Source organism: Triticum dicoccoides, chromosome 7A (genome assembly GCF_002162155.2).
Source record: "Triticum dicoccoides isolate Atlit2015 ecotype Zavitan chromosome 7A, WEW_v2.0, whole genome shotgun sequence".
In the NCBI taxonomy this organism is placed as follows: Eukaryota; Viridiplantae; Streptophyta; class Magnoliopsida; order Poales; family Poaceae; genus Triticum; species Triticum dicoccoides.
Genome location: NC_041392.1, coordinates 164,462,476 through 164,480,672, shown reverse-complemented (window position 1 = coordinate 164,480,672; position 18,197 = coordinate 164,462,476). Strand labels below are relative to the sequence as shown.

Below are 18,197 nucleotides of genomic sequence, written 5' to 3'. Positions count from 1 at the left end.
ATATCAAATAACCTCTTCTCACCGGCAAGTTTAAAATCATAATTAAGTTCTTTAATAGCCCAATAAGCCTTGTGTTCTAGTTCGAGAGGTAAGTGACATGCTTTTCCATAGACCATTTTATACGGAGACATACCATAGGATTTTTATATGCAGTTCTATAGGCCCATAATGCATCATCTAGTTTCTTGGACCAATTCTTTCTAGACCTATTGACAGTCTTTTGCAAAATTAATTTGAGTTCTCTATTACTCACACTACACCACAACACCAATGCAACGACATATAATCTGCCGGGAAAATGCACTTAAGAGGGCAAATAAACTGCCGGGATAGAGATTCTCTCGGCAGATAGAACTGCCACAACAACGGCTGCCGGGGATTACTTGTCCCGGCAGATAAACAATCCCCGGCAGTTTTTTTGCCCCATCCATTGTATCTGCCGGTAGTTTCTTTTCTCCCGGCAGATTCATCCTAGCATAGGAACTATAGTTTACCGGCAGTATCACTGCCTGCACAACCACATTTACCCGGCAGGTAATATGCCATCATGTGCTTTTTCACAAACAATCAAAATTGTTCTGGGCAAGATACCCCTAATTTAATATCCAATCATTATGTTCAAACACCCATGATAGATCACACAACTTACACATACATGTCAATTAAATTACTTGTATGGCTTCATTCATCAATAACATAGAAAACCAACCATATATAAGGACATTGTGCCTCAGAAGGTGAAGTGCATATGTTCAAGGTAAAGAAATCGTGCCACACAACCAAAATGAGCATACAATGGCTTGTTTGCTGAAACATCAAGTAAAATGAAGTGTAAAACTTGTCAATGTCTCGAGGTTCAACAAACAGAGCATATTACATATATATTATCACTAAAGCAACTTGTACATCTTCTAAACCTCCAGCAACATGTAGATCTTCCAAACCTCGACCAACTTGTGTATCATTGAGAAACCTGCAACAAATCGGAAACTCAAAAATGGTGCTATCATTTCAGATTTTAGTTCAACATATTATAGATTTCGATGTGCTGCAGTTTAACTCATCAGGATGAAACTCTTCTAAATGTGCAACACTTCATCACAACAAGCAATGATTATTATGTACATAATTAGACCGAGCAGAAATTATTTAAGCTTCACATACAAAAATCTTCCGTGGGCAAATATGGCGAAACAAGAATCGGTAGCATTGTTACTTGCTTCACTAAACTGTACACTCCAAGTGCACCAAAAGGAACAGATTGCACTAATTTTATCAGAGTTTCGGATCTAATAAGAAAGAATCAACCTAGAATAAAATAAAGAATGCACAAACAAAATTGAAGAACTGGAGGATTGTACAGCAAAAAAATTCCCTTTGTAAACTTTTACAAAACGTCTTATACTTTAGCGATCTAAAACGTCTTATAAAAGTTTACAGAGGTAGTACATCCTGAATAATATGCAGAGGTGACGAATCAAACAAACAAATAAGCATAGCAGAAAGAAAAATAGAAATAATACCATATAGCAATAGCCAAGAGAAAGATGCATATTACCTCCTCGACTTGCTTGTGGTCGCATTGCTACTTTTGCCAGACTTATCCACTTCCAGCTGCATATATAGAAGCAGATTATTAAGGTGTAAAAATAAATTGGGAGTAGATACAGAAGCATCGAGCATGCAAAAAAAAAATGTAACCACCCAAGCCAGGGAATTTTTTTTGGGCATGACCAAATATTTAGTATGGTGGATCTGGGCAGAAAGCAAACACATTGATATGAAAGAGGCAAGTGTATTATTAGCAAGCTGCTACCAAAATCCTAAGAACGTAGGGTGCATCTTAGGTTTAACTAAATGCATGCATTCACAATAACTATGGTGGGCTTGGTCAAGCATAGCTTATCCAATAAGTCCGCTTTGCCATGCCGAGAAGGCCCTAAGTAAAAATATCGGCACGATACACACACATTGTCCATCCTCATCTCTGTCAGCACTGCACTGCAGCAAACATCACTGACATCAGGACCCATATCTGTATTGCAAAATAGCACCTATCTGAAGGCCTACTGGTCATATTGTAAGAAAGCTCAAAGGGCTATTTCAGAGGTTACTGAAAAGCAACGGACAATTTAAGCATGCAATTTAATATCCGTGAAATTACAACAAAGACTGGCTATATTGTACATGATATAGTTATGGAAAGAGATGGATCAATTAGTACTACGAAAGCGGACATTAAAGTAGCTGAGAAAAGTAAAAGTAACTATATCACCTCTGTTTATATGACTAAAAAACTGGCAATTTTCATGCTTAGCACATATACAGTACCAGTGTGATTAAATTAAGAAGGGCGAAATTGCAAAGAACAAAGAAGCCAAGAGAAAATACTCAGGAAATGATTGAGAGGCTTTTAGTTCATTCCAAAGTTCTCAGGGTAATGATTAAATGTCAAACAACATATTAGTAGTATAACATAGCAATAGCCAAGAGAAACATTAGCATTACCTCCTCAGCTTGCTTGAGGTTGCATTTCTGTTGACTGGGTAAAAGCAAACTCTATTAATTGCTTTACCCCATCAATATATGTTTCTGTGTGTCTAGCTTTATCTGTCCACCCCTTGTCCATTTTTGACCAGTTTCGCTAAAACTGCCAAAGTAAAGAAATGAAGTAGACTTGTATCAACTAGCTGAGAATGATCACACAGTTTCAGCACTATATCACAGATTTTCTACATATGTAGAAATGAGACTAACAACAATATTTCTTTACAGAGCAGTAGTAAATACAGCCACTCTAATATGTACATGTGTTATGTGAATAAGAGCAAATTGTTACTAACACAGGGAGATTAATTGAAATCAAATATTACATTGCACATGCTTTTTAAGGAAGCTATTGTTTAGACAGAGACCTCCTGGTAAGCGATTGATCATGCCCATTGTAGCAATCTGGGATCATATTCAATACAATTACATCATAGCAGTTCTGAATTTTGAACAAAGTTTCACTTTGCTAATTAAGTTCATCCATGAGTATCAATGTTCTTCCTCTGCTTTACCACAAGTATGAGTCCCCAACTCATTATTGCCTATTGATATTCTTCTTCCAAGATTGTTGCCTATGATTCAAGTAGAATTACATACTCAGTTCTTTCATGATATTTACTCACTCTTTCATCGAGCGACACAACAACAATTGGAAGCAAGAACCAACATGTTATGGCGCCCAATAGTTTAAACATCTTACAACCACATGAACAGGGCAAGTAAAAGACCACACCAGAACCTGCCAATGAATGAGAAATTGGGTGTAGTTCTGAGAAGAAGATTACCAAAGAATACAAATAATATTCCTGAATATCTGGCTAGCTTTAGGCCAATCGAAGCTTCAGGTCAATACACTGCATCTCATGACTAAAGTTGCTACAGTAAATAAGAACAGAAGTTAGCAAACAAATCAACAAATACTCTCGGTTGGGGCAAGGAAGTAGAGTTAGCGCTACCAGGGAGAGGATGTCGGTGAGGTAGAGCTGCTCGCAAGAGGGGACAGACGGTCTGCTGTTTGGGGGAGAGGACATAGTCACATAGAGGAGGCGGCCTCACTCGATGCTCGGGTGGCAGTTGCTGCTCGGGCAAGGAAGCTCGTGGAGTATGGTGGTGGAGATGGATCGTTCGGCGAAGGAGGGTGGTCAGCAGTGGAGTGGCTCGGCGACGGGGCCAGTCAACAGCGTCCTAGATCTGTGTCAGTTGGGTGCTCGGCAGCACTACGGTGGGGTGCTGGGAGCGACGACAACAGTGGTCGGGGTGTAGGGTTGTCGCCGGTGGTTGCAGGGCGTAGAGGGGTGCGGTGGTTGGGGGTGGTGGCGGCGGCAGCAGCGACGGCACATCGCGTTTGGGGGCGGTGGCAGTCGAGGGCGTGGGACTAGATTGGGGGCGATTTGGAAGAGAGTTCGGGAGATTGGGAACGAGTCTAATTTTTTTAAGAAACAGGAACGACTCTAACTTTGTTCGGTGCCAACATTTTCACCTCTCGCGGGCTTTCGCTTGGTAGCGCGCGCTTTGGCCCAATTTTATTTTGGTCTCGCGCCAAAGATAGTCCCCGGCAGTAAATGGGCCATAGTTGGGTTATCCCGGCAGATAATGCGCCCTTTGACATGGACATGATTCCCGGCAGTTTATGCGCCCCTGTTCATCAAGTTCTACCGGCAGTTTTTCTACCCCCGAAGTACTTCTACTGGCAGTAACGAGCTTCCCAGCAGATCTTTTGCCCTTACTCACATACTTCTCCTGGCAGTTAATTGCCCTTAATTGAGTGTTGTGGTGTAGTGTCAATTCTACTTGACCACTAGACTGAGGGTGATAAGGAGATGCAATTCTATGATCAACATCATATTTAGCAAGCATTTTACGGAAAGCACCATGAATAAAATGTGAACCGCCGTCGGTCATTAAATATCTAGGGACTCCAAACCTTGGAAAAATAACTTCTTTAAGCATTTTAATAGAAGTGTTATGATCAACACTACTAGTTGGAATAGCTTCTACCCACTTAGTAACGTAATCAACAGCAACTAAAATATGTGTATAACCATTAGAGGAAGGAAAGGGTCCCATATAGTCAAAGCCCCAAACATCAAATGGTTCAATAACAAGTGAATAATTCATAGGCATTTCTTGATGTCTACTAATATTACCAATTCTTTGACATTCATCACAAGATAAGACAAACTTACGGGCATCCTTGAAGAGAGTAGGCCAATAAAAACCAGATTGCAGTACCTTATGTGCAGTTCTTTCTCCAGCATGGTGTCCTCCATAAGCTTCGGAGTGACACTTGCATATGATCTGTTCCTGTTCATGCTCAGGTACACAACATCTAATAACACCATCTACTCCTTTATAAAGATGTGGGTCATCCCAAAAGTAATGCCTCAAATCATAAAAGAACTTTTTCTTTTGCTGGTATGTGAAACTAGGTGGTATAAACTTAGCAACAATGTAATTAGCATAATCAGCATACCATGGAGCAGTATGAGAAGTATTTATGAAATTTAATTGCTCATCAGGAAAGCTATCATCAATAGGTAGTGGGTCATCAAGCACATTTTCTAACCTAGACAAGTTGTCTGCAACGGGGTTCTCAGCTCCTTTTCTATCAACAATATGTAAATCAAATTATTGTAGCAAGAGAACCCATCTAATAGTCTAGGTTTAGCATCTTTCTTTTCCATAAGATATTTAATAGCAGCATGATCAGTGTGAATAGTTACTTTAGAATCAACAATATAAGGTCTAAACTTATCACAAGCAAATACAACTGCTAAGAATTCCTTTTCAGTAGTGCATAATTTCTTTGAGCATTGTCTAGAGTTTTACTAGCATATTGAATAACATTTAGTTTCTTATCAACTATTTGTCCTAGAACAACACCTACAGCATAATCACTAGCATCACACATAATTTCAAAGGGTAAATTCCAATCAGGTGGCTGAACAATGGGTGCAGAGATCAATGCTTTCTTAAATATTTCAAATGCTTCTACACAATCATCATCAAAGACAAATGGTATATCTTTTTGTAATAAATTAGTCAGAGGCCAAGAAATTTTTGAGAAGTCCTTAATGAACCTCCTATAAAAACCGGCATGACCAAGGAAACTTCGTATACTTTTGATGTCCTTGGGACATGGCATCTTTTCAATAGCATCAACCTTGGCTTTATCAACTTCAATACCTCTTTTGGAAACTTTATGCCCCAAGACAATACCTTCATTAACCATAAAGTGGCACTTTTCCCTATTCAAGACAAGATTAGTTTCTTCACATCTCTGCAAAACTCAATCAAGGTTGCTCAAGCAATCATCAAAAGAAGATCCATAGACGGAAAAGTCGTCCATGAAAACCTCACAAATCTTTTCACAAAAGTCAGAGAATATAGCCATCATGCATCTTTGAAAGGTAGCAGGTGCATTACATAAACCAAAAGGCATACGTCTATAAGCAAAAGTACCAAAAGGGCATGTAAAAGTAGTCTTTGATTGATCCTTGGCTGACACAGGTATTTGAGAGAAACTAGAATAACCATCTAGAAAGCAAAAATGTGTATGTTTGGATAATCTTTCTAGCATTTGATCAATAAAAGGTAAGGGGTAGTGATCTTTTTTAGTAGCCTTATTTAATTTGCGGAAATCAATTACCATCCTATAACCTGTAATAATTCTTTGAGGAATCAATTCATCTTTATCATTAGGGACAACATTAATACCTCCCTTCTTAGGGACACAATGGACAGGACTTACCCATTGACTATCAGCAACGGGATAAATTATACCTGCCTCAAGGAGCTTTAGTATCTCCTTTCTTACCACTTCTTTCATTTTAGGATTGAGTCGGCATTGATGATCACGAACTGGTTTAGCATCCTCTTCCAAATTAATTTTATGTTGACATAGAGTGGGACTAATGCCCTTAAGATCATCAAGAGTATACCCGATAACAACACGATGCTTCTTCAGAGTTTTCAATAATCTCTCTTCTTCATGTTCTGAAAGGTTAGCACTAATAATAACAGGGTATATGTTTTTCTCATCAAGATAAGCATATTTAAGAGTATCAGGTAACGGTTTAAGCTCAAACACGGGATCACCCTTGGGTGGAGGTGGATCCCCTTGGATTTCAACAGGTAAATTGTTTTTCAGAATAGGTTCCTGTTTAAAGAATACTTCATCTAATTCCCTTCTTTCATTCATAAACATGTCATTTTCATGGTCTAGCAAATATTGTTCTAAAGGATCACTAGGAGGTACGGCAATAGAAGCAAGACCAATAATTTCATCCTTACTAGGTGATTCTTCTTCACAGTGTTGTCTACTAAATTTAGAGAAATTAAATTCATGAGTCATATCATCTAAACTGATAGTAACAACATCTCTTTTGCAATCTATGGTAGCATTAATAGTATTTAAGAAGGTTCTACCAAATATAATGGGACAAAAGCTATCTTGTGGGGAACCAAGAACAAGAAAATCAGCAGGATATTTAGTTTTCCCACACAAGACTTCAACATCTCTAACAATTCCCATTGGTGAAATAGTATCTCTATTAGCAAGTTTAATTGTAACATCAATATCTTCCATCTCAGCAGGTGCAATATCATGCATAACTTATTGGTATAAAGAATAAGGTATTGCACTAGCACTAGCACCCATATCACATAAGCCATGATAACAATGATCTCCTATTTTAACAGAAATAACAGGCATGCCTACCACAGGTCTAGGTTTATCTGTATCACGGGGTTTAGCAATTCTAGCAGTTTCATTACAGAAATATATAACATGCCCATCTATATTATCAGACAAGAGATCTTTGACAATAGCAATATTAGGTTCAACTTTAACTTGCTCAGGAGGTGTATATGTTTTAATATTGCTTTTACAAACCACAGTTGAAGCTTTAGCATGATCCTTTATCCTAACAGGGAAAGGTGGTTTCTCAACATAAGAAGTAGGAACAATAGGATCATTATAAGTAATGGTCTTTTCTTCAACTTTAACAGGTGCAGCTACTTTTACTTCTATGGGAGGATGATATTTAAACCACTTCTCCTCGGGGAGATCAACATAAGCAGCAAAAGATTCACAGAAAGAAGCTACTATCTCAGAGTCAAGTCCATATTTAGTGCTAAATTTACGAAAAATATCGGTATCCAAAAAAGATTTAACACAATCAAAACTAGGTGTCATACCTGACTCCTTACCATTGTCGAGGTCCCAATCTTCAGAGTTGCGTTTAATTCTTTCCAATAAATCTCATTTTAATTCAATAGTCTTCATCATAAAAGAGCCAGCACAAGAAATATCAAGCATGGTGTGATTGTTACCAGAAAGCCGAGCATAAAATTTTTGAATAATAATTTCTCTTGAGAGTTCATGATTGGGGCATGAATATAACATTGTTTTAAGCCTCCCCCAAGCTTGAGCGATGCTTTCTCCTTCGTGAGGCCAAAAATTATATATATAATTGCGATCACGATGAACAAGATGCATAGGATAAAACTTCTGATGAAATTCCAATTTCAATCGTTTGTAATTCCAAGACCCCATATCATCACATAGCCTATACCATGTCGATGCATCTCCCTTCAAATATAAAGGGAAAACATTCTTCCTAACAACATGTCCGGGTACACCTTCAAGCTTAAATAATCCACAAACTTCATCCACATATTTTAGATGCTCATCAGGATGTTTTGTTCCATCTCCTAAAAAAGGATTAGCTAGCAGTTTTTCTATCATACCCAAAGGAATTTCAAAGCAAGAATTTTCATTTTCATTTTCAGTAGGTTCAGTAGGTTGAGGAGCAACTCTTTGCTCTACTGGTCGGGGTGAAGATACCCCGAACAAGCCCCTCAGATGATTACTTTCCATAGTAACAAGTGACAGTAAATTTCAGCACACTATATAAATTTTTCCTTACCAAATTCCACCTACCAAAGGCGCTTCACTCCCCGGCAACGGCGCTAGAAAAGAGTCTTGATGACCCACAAGTATAGGGGATCTATCGTAGTTCGATAAGTAAGAGTTTCGAACCCAACGAGGAGCAGAAGGAAATGATAAGCGGTTTCCAGCAAGGTATTCTCTGCAAGTACTGAAATAAGTGGTAACAGATGGTTTTGTGATAAGATAATTTGTAATGAGCAACAAGTAACAAAAGTAAATAAGGTGCAGCAAGGTGGCCCAATCCTTTTTGTAGCAAAGGACAAGCCTGGACAAACTCTTATATGATGTAAAGCGCTCCCGAGGACACATGGGAATATCGTCAAGCTAGTTTTCACCATGTTCATATGATTCGCGTTTGGTACTTTGATAATTTGGTATGTGGGTGGACCAGTGCTTGGGTACTGCCCTTACTTGGACAAGCATCCCACTTATGATTAACCTCTATTGCAAGCATCCACAACTACAACAAAAGTATTAAGGTAAACCTAACCTATAACGCCCCGAGACCGACGCTCCAGACGGCTTCCATGTTTTTCGTTGCTGTCATGTGTTTTGTTTGTTGGTTGCTTTCATCATGTCATCATGTGCATTGCATCATCATGTTTTTGAAACTTGCTTTCGTCCGAGTCTCCCAGTTCTTTCCGTTGTCCGTTCTGAGCCCAGACACACTTGCACGCGCCCGCGACACGTCCGAAATATTATTATATAAGTGGTCAGAAAATGTTCTCGGAATGGGTTGAAAGTTGGCATGTGGTCTTGTTATGTTGTTGGTAGGCCCCTGCCAAGTTTCATCACGTTCGGAGTCCGCTTGATGCCCCAACGGATAACTATAGCGGCAATATAGCCGGTCAAACGTCAGACGTCTCCGGTCAAAACGGTTGTCGGGTTGCTTTCCTCCTATTTATTCTCAGTCCAACCACACACTTGGCCTTGTCCGTCAAACCCTCTTTGCATAGTGCATCGACCCCCTCGCGCGTCCGAAAGTTGTCCCGAACCCGACCTGGACTGTCGCTACCGTTGTGTTCGGATCATCCCCAAATGTCTATAAAACATCTCCGTTTTATTATTTGGACTCCCTAAGCTTTTTATTTCACGACCGTTCGATTCCAATCAGAGGGACCGAGGTAGCCCCTAACCTAATATGTGATGTATATATAGTCCACCCTTAGTCATTTTGGACAAACCCTAAAAATCTAGGGACTTTGTCCCGTCGAGCCGTCGCCACCTACCACATCTACCTCGGGATCCCCTTCTCCTCACTTTTCCTCCACCCACCAACGGGAGCCCGAGCTCCTTCTCCCCGACCCCGAGCACTCGATCCACCTCGCCGGTGCCTCCTCCTCCAAATTCGATCGGGAGAGGAGATCCCGATCTGAAGCTTCCTTGCGCTCGTGCCAAGGCCTTGCCTCTTCCTCCTCTGCCCGACACCCACCATCCTTGCAGTCTCCTGCAGCCTCCCGTTGCCGCGACCCTGTTCGCCTCGTCGGGTCGAAGCTCGCCATCGCTGGCGACAGCAACATCCTCGTCGCCCTCCATCTTCATCGTCGCGTCGCTCGTGCTCCTCTGAACTGTCCAGCAGCAGCGTACCCCAGCGCCCGCTCCTTTCCTCCACTCGCGGCACCAAACCCGAGCCTCCTGCCGCCGTCCACCACCCGCAGGCCCATCTCGCCGAACCTCCCATCAACAATGCTGCCTCGACCTGCTGGCAGGTCCTGCCGTTGCCGCCTGCTTCGTTTTGGTCAAGCAGGACGCTCGCCCGCGTGTTGACGAGTCGCCCTGCTGCGTGGGGTGCCTCGTCCAGCGCCGCCGACTGTCCTTGTTCCCCATGTCCGATTTCCGCCGTCGTCGACTGAGTCTCTCCTCCATCCCGCGACCCTGAGCTCTCCCGTTCGTTTCCTCTGCTCGATCCCTCTGCTCGAGCGACAGGACGAGCGCCCTCCTGGCCGCGTACATCCCTGTTGACCCGAGCCTCCTCCTCATGATGGACCTCCTTTGGAGCCATGTCGCCTCCCTGTTGGCCAACCTTGCCTCGCTGCTCCGGCGACCTACAAGTCGGCGACGCGCCACCGCCCAAGTCCCACGCCGCCGCTGCTTTTCTTCCTGTCGAGAAGAGGAGAACGACGCCTCTGTCTCGAGCCATTTGAGCGCACGCCACGCCTGTTGACCGCTCGCTGACCGCGCCTGGGCCTGTCTCGCGCGCCAGACCCAGCTCCTCTTGGCCAGATCCAGCAAGGCCCATGGTGAGGCCAGATCCAGCGCCCCTCCTTTTTTCCTTCCACTGTTGGGCCAGCCTCTAATTCGGCCCACATATGTTTTTTTACAGATCTACGAATTTCCTATATATTCCAGAGAACGCCGTTTTACAGAAAAGTCCCTAACCTCCATGCATATTAAAATTCGCAAACCATGCATCATATGTAAAAACTTAAATATGTAAAATGCTTAGAATTTTGTGTAGATTAATAATTTGCAACTTTCATCTATGTTTAAAATGTTTATAAATGATGTTTGCATATACTTTGCCATATCTCCATGTAAAATGATTTAATTCATAACTTAATAACCGTAACTCCAAATTTAATAAACTTTATATGTAAATGGGGTGGAAAAATGCCTAGTTTAACATGGTGGCTTTACTTTGCATGTTTAACAACTCTATAATTTGGTTTAGGGCAGAACAGTACCAAATTCAAATATTGCATATGGGGACTTTCCAGAATTGTTGTTGTTGTTTCCGGCCTCATTTAAACTTGCTTAAATGTGTGGTTTACTTATGCTTCACCCCTTGCCATGCTAACCAACATTTAATTTTGTTGAGTACATAAACGGGAGAGAACTAAATAACTTGAATGTGGTGTTTCGTCAATATGCAACACGTTGCATATTGAGCTCCACTTAACTTGTAGTTTTGCTTGTGCACTTTTCCATGCCATGTTTCATTAAACCAGACATGCATCATACTTGGTTGTGCATCATGCCATGTTTATGTGATGTTTGTTTACTATGTTGTTTGCTTATTTCCGGTGTGCTTCTTCGGGTTGGTTCCGTTAACGTCGCGTTTGTGAGGATTCGTTGGACTACGTCCGTTTGTCTTCTTCATGGACTCGTTCTTCTTCCTTGCGGGATCTCAGGCAAGATGACCATACCCTCGAAATCACTTCTATCTTTGCTTGGTAGTTGCTCGCTCTTTTGCTATGCCGCGATACCTACCACTTGCTATATCATGCCTCCCATATTGCCATGTCAAGCCTCTAACCCACCTTGTCCTACCAAACCATTGTTTGGCTATGTTACCGCTTTGCTCAGCCCCTCTTATAGCGTTGTTAGTTGCAGGTGTAGATTGGAGTTTGTTCCATGTCGGAACATGGATATTGTTGGGATATCACAATATCTCTTATTTAATTAATGCACCTATATACTTGGTAAAGGGTGGAAGGCTCGGCCTTATGCCTGGTGTTTTGTTCCACTCTTGCCGCCCTAGTTTCCGTCATACCGGTGTTATGTTCCTTGATTTTGCGTTCCTTACGCGGTTGGGTGTTATGGGAACCCCTTGACAGTTCGCTTTGAATAAAACTCCTCCAGCAAGGCCCAACCTTGGTTTTACTATTTGCCACCTAGCCTTTTTCCCTTGGCTTCTGCAGACTCAAGGGTCATCTTTATTTTAACCCCCCCCGGGCCAGTGCTTGTCTAAGTGTTGGTCCGAACCTGTCAGCAGTCGGTGGCCACCAGGGGCAACTCTGGGCTGGCCTATCAGAATCTTGGAGAATCCGGTGTTGCCCTGAGAACGAGATATGTGCAGCTCCTATCAGGATGTCGGCGCATCGGGTGGCTTTGCTGGTCTTGTTTTACCATTGTTGAAATGTCTTGTAACCGGGATTGTGAGTCTGATCGGGTCTTCCTGGGAGAAGGAATATCCTTCGTTGACCATGAGAGCTTGTGATGGGCTAAGTTGGGACACCCCTGCAGGGTTTTGAACTTTCGAAAGCCGTGCCCGCGGTTATGGGCAGATGGGAATTTGTTAATGTCCGGTTGTAGAAAACTTGACACTTAACTTAACTAAAATGCATCAACCGCGTGTGTAGCCGTGATGGTCTCTTCTCGATGGAGTCCGGGAAGTGAACACGGCTTTGGTGTTATGCTTGAACGTAAGTAGTTTCAGGATCACTTCTTGATCACTTCTAGTTCACGACCGTGCTTTGCTTCTCTTCTCGCTCTCTTTTGCGTAAGTTAGCCACCATATATGCTAGTGCTTGCTGCAGCTCTACCTCACTACCTTTTTCCTACCCATATGCTTAAATAGTCTTGATCGCGAGGGTGTGAGATTGCTGAGTCCCCGTGACTCACATATTACTTCAAACAGTTGCAGGTGACGCAACCGAGCTCAAGGAGGAGCTCGATGAAGATCGTGTTCGTCGTGTTGTTTCGTTTCTTTTCGTTCAGTAGTGGAGCCCAGTCGGGGCGATCGGGGACCTAACAATATGGGTGGTCTTTCTTTATTTTGGTTCCATAGTTGGACCTAGATTGTACCTGGATGATGTAATGCTATATTTATGTATTGTGTGAAGTGGCGATTGTAAGCCAACTCTTTATCCCTTCTTATTCAGTACATGGGATGTGTAAAGATTACCCCTCTTGCGACATGCCTACTATGCGGTTATGCCTCTAAGTCGTGCTCCGACACGTGGGAGATATAGCCGCATCATGGGTGTTACATAACCATAGCATGAAACATATGGATCCAAATCAGCCCCTTACGAAGCAACGCATAAACTAGGGTTTAAGCTTCTATCACTCTAGCAACCCATCATCTACTTATTACTTCCCAATGCCTTCCTCTAGGCCCAAATAATGGTGAAATATCATGTAGTCGGCGTTCACATCACACCACTAGAGGAGAGACAACATACATCTCATCAAAATATCGAACGAATACTAAATTCACATGACTACTAATAGCAAGACTTCTCCCATGTCCTCAGGAACAAAAGCAACTACTCACAAAGCATAAACATGTTCATAATCAGAGGGGTATTAATATGCATATAGGATCTGAACATATGATCTTCCACCAATTAAACCAACTAGCATCAACTACAAGGAGTAATTAACACTACTAGCAACCTACTAGCACCAATCCCGGACTTGGAGACAAGAATTGGATACAAGAGATGAACTAGGGTTTTGAGATGAGATGGTGCTGATGAAGATGTTGATGGAGATTGCCCTCTCCCGATGAGAGGAGCGTTGGTGATGACGATGGCAATGATTTCCCCCTCCAGGAGGGAAGTTTCCCCGACAGAACAGCTCCGTCAGAACCCTAGATTGGTTCCGCCAAGGTTCCGCCTTGGGGCGGCGGAGTTTCGTCCGAGAAGATGGCTTATGATTTTTTTCCCATCGAGAGACTCCATATATCAGAAGATGGTCACCGGAGGGCCACCAGGGGGCCCACGAGGTAGGGGGACGCGCCCAGGGGGGTAGGGCGCGCCCCCACCCTCATGGGCAGGGTGTGGCCCCCCCTGGTGAAGTTCTTGCGCTCGGTATTTTTTATATATTTGGAAAACACCATCCGTGAAGTTTCAGGACTTTTGGAGTTGTGCAGAATAGGTCTCTAATATTTGCTCCTGTTCCAGCCTAGAATCCCAGCTGCCGGCATTCTCCCTCTTTATGTAAACCTTGTAAAATAAGAGAGAATAGGCATAAGTATTGTGACATAATATGTAATAACAACCCATAATGCAATAAATATTGATATAAAAGCATGATGCAAAATGGACGTATCAAGTCCACATTCTCTCTGCCGCGATGTCCGGCCCCTTCTACTCCGCCATGTCCGGCCCCTTCTCCGCCGCCATGTCCGGCCTCTTCCCCGCCGCCATTATCGATCATCTCTTCGTCTTGCCCCGTGTCGTCATTGCCTGCCCCGTCGGCGTCCTCAACATCATCATCCTCATCTTCAATTATCCACCGAGTATAGCCATCCATGAAACCAGTCATGAGCAGGTGCGCTTCGACACGACCATCATCATAGGGGTCGAGCCAAACTATTCCTTTGCATTTTCGACAGAGACATAAAACCTCTGTCCGGTTATTTTCTTTCATGTCCTGCACCGCCGACCGCAACCACCTGTCCACCATCGTTCCACTGACCATCATGAACGTCTGCACGGTATAAAAAAATTGATTATAAAAATGCGTGCATGCATCAAAGTCATACAAAAATTCGGCATGACCTTCCCTAAAAATAGGACATATGTAGATCTAGAGAGTTTGCCCGGAATCCGCCGAAACGGAAATAAATCGACATTTCGACAAAACATAGGCAACTCAAAAGCACAATTTGGCGTCAACACATGCCACACACACAATTTCCATCATATTGCCCAATTATCATATCACACACATACACATATTTCCATTTTGCAAAAGCATGAAATTTTAATCACCTCTATCTCGAGATCAAGCACACGGTGGAGATGATGATGTACGGAGATCAAAAGCGCACAAAGCTCTTCTTGACAAAGAAAGATCTAGTTAGGGGGCAAATAGGTCACTTAACTAAATGCTACATCTACCTAACTAGTAGGGGTGGACTAACGAGCAGCTCGGCTCGTTAAGCTCGTACTCGTTAAGGCTCGGCTCGTTAAGCTCGTTAAGATTAATGAGCAGAAAACTCTGCTCGGCTCGGTCGTTTGAAGCTCGTTAAGCTCGTGAGCGCTCGCGGGCGCTCGTTAACAGACTATAATGTGTTATGATGTACATGATGAATGTGGAGGTATGGTTTTCAAGATGAAATATGATGACAAAAAGAAATGAAGTAGTTTGTTGCCTCATATGTCGATTAGATTAAATAGATGGGCTGAGGTGCTACAAAAAAAATTTGTCACGTAAGATGAAAATATGTGTTGTGTTGTTACTAACGAGCTTAACGAGCTACTCGTGAAACTCGTTAGCTCGCTCATTAAGCTCGTTAAGCTTAACGAGCTAAAATCAATGATTGGCTCTGTTCATTAAGAAGCGAGCTACGAGCTTAATGAGCCGAACTATCGAGCGCTCATTAAGCTCGCAAGCTGCGAGCTTTTGGTCCAGCCCTACTAGCTAGCTAATTTGGGAGGAGACAACTTCAACTAGTGGAGGGGGAAGGAAAAAAAGAAAAGAGATGCATTAATGGAGGTGGTGTAGTTAGTTAGGAGTAATGAAGAGGGAGAAAGGTAGGTAGAAGAGGGAGAGTAATGGGGGAGAAGTATTGAGGAATAAGAAGAGTGAGAGAGGGAGGATGTGGGAGGTAGGGGAAAGGGAGGAGAGGAGATGGGGATAGGGGAGGTGGAAAAAGGTGGTGGGTGTTGCGTATTAGCAGTAGCGTGGGAGGAAAAATGCGTTGCTGCTAAGAGCGTAGCAGCAGCGCGCTTTCCCACCCCGCGCTACTGCTAAACGAGCCAACCGTGTGGACAATTTCAAAATTAGCAGCAGCGTCATGACTAAAAAGCGCGCTACTACTATTGCATTAGCAGTAGCGTGCTTCGGGACGCCGCGTTGTTGGTAAACTTAGGTCGTTGTGTTCTGTCGGTGGATTTTTGTAGCAGCGCGGTTTAGACATCACGCGCTACTACTAAATTTACATCAGTAGCGCGCTTTTCCTAACCTCGCTGCTGCTAATTAGCAGTAGCGCCTCTTTTTGTGCCGCGCTGCTGCTAAGATTCTGTGTATAAGGTTTTCCCTATTAGTGCTGATTTAAAATTGTTAGCCGACTCTATATCCTGTTGCAGTCCTGGGTGTATTTGTGGAAACTAATTTGCATATTGATCTAAGCTCAAGTACAAAAGACCGGACACCTTGCATTAGGAATTTGAACTTGTGCACCGATGTAACATATAAATTATCGAGGAGCTCGGTGCAAATAACTAAATCGCTATCATGCAATATGAACGTGGATATCATGTAAAAACAACACATCACATTATTGATCTAGTGTTCTTTTGAAATATAAAGGACACATCTCGTTGTTGATCCTCATGTTCTTTCAATAGCATAATTTAACGTGTACCTAAGTGAGTCCAAAATAAATATTATTATAGTCATTTCGGGCACATTTGTGCACAAACCGCGTTAGTTAAGAGAATATGTGCATGCTATTACAACCTTAAATTGTGTTTTTGTTCTAATGTTGTTAAAAATGATGTCATATTCCAAGTATGGAGTACGTACGCAGGCTTTGCTTCCACTATTGAACCCCAGGGGCACGAAAGACATATTTTGTCATCAAATAACCATAAAACTAGTGATGCACATGATCCGAGAACAAATCACATATAAGCACCTCAATACAGTATATCTAAGGTAGACAATCATACGTTGAAGAAACTTCTATCAGGATATTTGTTAGCACACTCCATAGCTCTTAAATATTTAGGATATGTTGGTGTGAGCACATATTAATATATCATAATACATCTTCTTTTTTTGCAAGAATACCGTAGTACATCTAAGTAGCTAAAAGTGATGTGTGAAGACATGTGATTTGTTCTCTCCTTTTCCAAGTAGATGTAGAATGGATCTGGCATAAGTAAGCATTTTAACCATGGAAAGCCGGCAATATCATGAACAAAATTTTAAGAACAAACTAACATTGGGCATAAATAAAATTTCAACTTTGAGAAAAAATTAAATTCGCAATGACAAATGACATTAAAATTTAGCGGTGGATAGTATATATTACTATTTAGCAACACATGTGATTGGTTCTATATTCGATAGTAGGAAATATGCTTATTAAGATCGTTGCCAAAATAATGAGTCATAAAAAGGTAAAAAAATTAGTATAAATTAGCAAACATTATTGAAACAATACTATAGATCAGGTGTGTGTGTGTGGTCAGAATCTCTACTCCTAATGGAGCAGTTGGTAGTCTCGCTTCCAAGTTTTTTTTCGTCCCACCTACCATGGTTTTTTTTCGTCCCACCTACCATGGTTTTTTTTCAACCGGTTTTTTTTATCACACCATCCCCACCCCTACCCCACCCCATTCACCGCACGCAGTCAGGTTCCGTTTCCCCCCTTACGTCCCCGATTCATGCATGACAATCAATTATTTCCAAACGCAATCATGCATGACAATCAATTCTTTCCAAACGCAATCAATTAACTTAAGGTAACCAGACACAATCAATTCAATAAAACGGAGCGATATCTCGGGCGATTTTCTTGCTCCCGATATATAATGGTGCTAGCCAATCTGTTAACAAATGAGAAGGAAACAATCACGTGTATGTAGGGAAGATAATCGTGGAGATTGCAGGGCAGTTAAGGCCGTGCGTCACATGCAGGAAGGATTTCCCGAGTTCAGCAAAAGAGAAGGAAATCTGAGTTGGTGAATAGTCTCCACGATTTATTTTCGTCTGGCTTTTTTTCGTCTGGTTTTTCTTCGTCCCACCTCCCACCACCACCCTCTCACCGGTTTTTCTCTTTTCTCGTCTAACCGGCAACACCCAATGTATTTATGGTAATCAATCACAATTAATCCACGTATGGTAAGGCTATAAACTCAGAAATCTCAAATATGATTATTATAGTAATAAATCCATCCAGGTATGGTAAGGTCATAACTCAGGAAATTTCGAATATGGTAATTATATGGCAATAAATTAATCCAGGTATGGTAAGGCTATAAATATAAAGGAAAACTATTCCTGTGAGACG

The 18,197-nt window shown here is 42.1% G+C and overlaps 1 long non-coding RNA gene across 1 annotated transcript; it reads right to left on the bottom strand.

Annotated features, from left to right (window-relative positions):
• Window positions 1–748: 748 nt before the first annotated feature.
• Window positions 749–3,779, bottom strand: LOC119328209. Its single transcript, XR_005158882.1, has 5 exons — window positions 3,507–3,779; window positions 3,336–3,426; window positions 2,509–2,650; window positions 1,559–1,614; window positions 749–973 (listed from the first exon to the last, which is right to left on the bottom strand). It is a non-coding gene; the product is annotated as an uncharacterized LOC119328209 (long non-coding RNA).
• Between the last annotated feature and the right edge of the window lie 14,418 nt (window positions 3,780–18,197).